The sequence below is a fragment of the Peromyscus eremicus genome, chromosome 5 (assembly GCF_949786415.1).
Source record: "Peromyscus eremicus chromosome 5, PerEre_H2_v1, whole genome shotgun sequence".
Lineage (NCBI taxonomy): Eukaryota > Metazoa > Chordata > Mammalia > Rodentia > Cricetidae > Peromyscus > Peromyscus eremicus.
In genome coordinates, this window is record NC_081420.1 from 110,940,079 (window position 1) to 110,944,384 (window position 4,306).

A 4,306-nucleotide genomic window follows, 5' to 3' on the forward strand; every position below is an offset into this window, starting at 1 on the left:
TTGTTTAAGTTATAAAAAATGGTATGTTTTAACCAAGATGTATCAGTTTGTGTCTAAAAGATTCCTAAGTAAAAAATAGTTAACATCAAAATACACAAGAATTTTGCATATACACCACAGTATCATAAATTAAGTCTTTGCCTTATTCTCTTTTATATAATGTTTAGTAGTGATGTTAAAGATATATTTAGTCTTTTTTAACAGGTAAATACTTTATCGAACAGTAAACAGAGTATATACTTGATATTAATTAGGAAATAATTACATTCTGGAAAAATGGAACTGACTCAGTGAGTAACAGTGAATTGGCTCCATACATAAGGGTACTTATGGCTAAGCCTGATGACTTCAGTTCAGTTCTAAGAATCTTCATGGCTGTAGAAGAGAACTGACATTTCCAAGTTCTACTCTCACAATCACATGTATGTAAAGACATGCATACACACATACCTACACACAGAGAAACACATGCATGCATCTGCACAAAAACACTGAAATAAATACTTCAAATCTTTTGAATTTACAAAGAAATTACTTTTCTATTTCTTATTATTTCTCAGATGACAATGTTCTATGAGTTGCTTTAAAACTGTTACCTCACACAGTTTTCTCATTGTGTAATCATATTGCACTATTTGGTGCTCCTGGTTGTCATGGGAAGTGTATGCTTTTTAAGAGACAAAGATATTGCTTCTCGGTCTTTTGGCTAAGATCAAGTGTAGTATCTGTTCTTATCAGTTTTAAGAGACAAAGATGTGAAAATATTTGTAAAAGTCTTTAAGAAAATATGTTTTGAAAGCTGAATTTTAAGAGGTGAATATAATTCAAGAGGAAAGAGCTAAAAGTGTCTTCCCAGAACAATAATCAAAGTTATGCAAAAGTGTCTATGGGTATAGGAGATTATGAGGTAGTTTATGAACAGAGATTATGTCAATTGATCAGGGGTATTATATATTAATCTTATACATTATACCTAGATTAATAATGAGACATGAAACCTTGAGAAGGGCTAGTAATTTGGTAATGTTTATATTCTGGAAATATTACTGAAAAATTGGATCAACCTACTGCTTAAATGTTGATGGAAGACACTAAGGTAACAAGGCCTTCTAAACATAACAGAACCACCACACATGAAATCACAGAAATTGTGGAAGCATGCAAAGGGCCTGCTCTGATCATCACCAGATGGAGTCCTGGAGTTGAGAGGAGGTGTGGACCTATACCTTTCTCCAGTTCATAACCAATTGCAAAGGAAAATTTAGCATTCTCTGAGGAAGTCTGATTGGAGTAACAAACTATTCTTAAGGGTAGACTTCAAGCCTAGCAGATGGCCAACAGAAAATGAAATCAATGGTATTTGGAGGTTCATTTCTCATGATGTCATGCCAGATCTTTCCTTCTTTATTTTTATTTTTAATTTTTATTTAATTAGTTAATTAATTTTCTCCATTTTTATTACCCTACAGGTCTTTTGCATATATATTATGGCTTTCAGTTTTGAGTTTTTATGGGATTCTCAAGTGTGCAGATGAGTGGGTCTCTGCATCTCTGTCTGCTTCTTGTGCCTTTTCTTGGGCTCTTTTCCTTCTCTCTGGTTGTTTTGTTCTAGTATGTTTATGTGTTTGTATTTTATATTATTTGATTTTATTTTACTATTATTCCATATAAATATATTTGTTTTCTAATAAGAAACAAAAATGGGGTGGATTCAGATGGGAGAGGAAGAGAGGAGGAACTGGGCAGAGCAGAGGGTAGAGAAACCATAATCATGATATATTATATGAAAAGAAAACTCTTTTCAATAAAAGAAAAATATAAATTAGTGGATATGGAATATAAGTTCAATTTGAGGTCACAATTGTCATCTCTCTCTCAGTCTACTTTCCCAGTTTCATGAAAACAAGACTGTAAAGTGAGTATTTAATACTGCAGTCTATGTGTTTCAAATGCTATACATAGGTATATGCTATTCAAGGACAGATGTTGGCTTACTTACTTAGTATCCATTTATCTTAATTGAGGCTCACTTTCTATGTAGTTTATTTCTCTATACACACAATGACTGTTTTAAAAGACAAATCTAAGAATTAACTACATTTAAGCAACCCAAATACCTGAAAAGGAACAATATCTTAGACACAGAAACCTGCTCTTTGATTGTTTTCTCTGTGCCTTAAAGAATCCAGATCTTTATATTATTTCCTGTGAGTTCATCTAAGGCTTATAATACACAGGATGATACTTCAGAGGAAAAAGTGACAAAAGCTAAAGTATAATAAATTATAGAAAGATAGATAGATAGGTAGATAAGTAATAGACAGACACACATAAATATGTCTCCACAGACCTTATAATAAGACTCAAATTTTTACATAATTTATTAGAATGGTTATGATGATTATTAAACAAATGTGTCATCTTGTGAATTAAATATTCTGTTTATTTTTTTTTACAGTTTCAACTAAAATCATTTATTTCTCAGGTAATCTTCTGTTGTTGCTGACCAACTTCTATCAATAAAATTAATCATAAAAAACATAATAATGACCCCTGTCTATGATTGTGTCATCCCATTTTTATATCCTTGAGGCTTTGTAAAATGAACATTGAAAATACTATTTTAATCTAGGGTTATAAGTCCTTGACTGTAGCCATTCTATCTAGAATTTTGGAATCTCTGTTCTTTCAGTAACCCAGGTTTGTTATTGTATCCAGGAAACATTATTTGGAGTACTCATCAAGTGAAAAGGGTGTTAATTTACACAACCAGCAAAATTCCATCCAGATTAAACCCTCATGAAAGAAAAGAAATATTTGTTGTTTTTACCTAATTACTATGGGCTGGTGGTTCTACAGCAAAAGCAGAAGAGTATCTTCCAAGTTCTTACTGCTACTGTTAACAGTTGTGGGATTGGTTGTCACTCCTCATGTAGCCATGTTCTGTAGTAACAACGCAATCTTACTGGCTCTTTGTAACTGAAGTTTTCTCCAGTCCTGCCCAACCCCACAGACCCTGCAGCCACTCATAAAATAATCACTCAGAAGCTTATATTAATTATAACTGTATGGCCATTAGCTCAGGCCTACCACTGACTAGCTCTTACATTTAAACTCAGCCCATTTCTGTTAAACTGTATGTTGCCACACGGTCCATGGCTTTACCTGTGTACTGTTACATGCTGTTCCCTAGACGGCGGGCTGGCATCTATTGTCTCAGCCTTCTACTTCCCAGAATTCTCCTTGTCTGTTTATCCTGCCTATACTTCCTGCCGGGCTACTGGCCAATCAGCATTTTATTTATCAACCAATCAGAGCAACACATTCATAGCATACAGAACATCCCACAGCAGATCTTTCTTTTTCGATATTGATTTCTGTATTCCAACCTCAGAGATGATCTCCTGGCTTACTTGGCATATTACACATCCTGGCATTGCACTAATCCTTCTTGGAGTTCACTTAAATTATGAAACAGAACCAACACAATAATTTAAGTCATCAGAGGCCTAAGGAAGATGTATTCTATAGCTCCTACTCTAACACTTCTAGTCTTTTTTTATGGCCTTAACTGTAAGCAGGTTATTCTCAATGATACCTGAATCTTCAAGCACTGGCTGATGAAAAAGAAAGTCTGTATTTCTAACAATAAAATCCTTTTTTCAAACCAATAAATGCAAATAATTTCATTCTATGTTTCACTTGACTCTCTTCCTTCATGATGAGGGCATTTCAGAGTTATTTTCTTTGCCGTATGTTTCTAAGAAAATGATGGACACTAGAATACTCAGATCTGTGTGTGTATGGGAGCTATTAGCATCAGTAGTTACTGATGTCATTCAGCCCTCCACGCAAAGCTCAAAACCACATTTGCTAACAATTTCTAATCACATAAGTCATATGGAGAACTGAAACACAACACCTTGAAATGCATAATTTAATTTCAGTGCTTAATGTCTTGATATTGGTAGATTAAAAGTTAGAAAATTAAGGTAAGGAATAACACCCATGAAATGTGCAGACAATGGGGCAGAATTATCCTAGAGTGTCAGAAGAAAATGTTGTCAGCATTGTAAAACTGGAAGCTCAGGGAAGGATTTCTGAGAATAACTACCGAACTTTCTAGATGAAGAGAGGTTTAAGATTAAAATGTCCCATAACCCATTCAATGTAGCTAAGTATTATAGCTAGGGACTGACTTGCGCTAGAAACGGTCTGGAATTTTCTGATATCACTAACAAGTAAACAATAAGATGGATAAGAAAATGAACAATAAATGTGAAGATGGTGGTGGGAATGAAGAAAA

At 33.9% G+C, this 4,306-nt stretch overlaps 1 pseudogene; it reads left to right on the forward strand.

Annotated features, from left to right (window-relative positions):
- The first annotated feature begins 686 nt into the window (after window positions 1-686).
- Window positions 687-789, forward strand: LOC131912166 (U2 spliceosomal RNA; annotated as a pseudogene).
- Window positions 790-4,306: the final 3,517 nt, after the last annotated feature.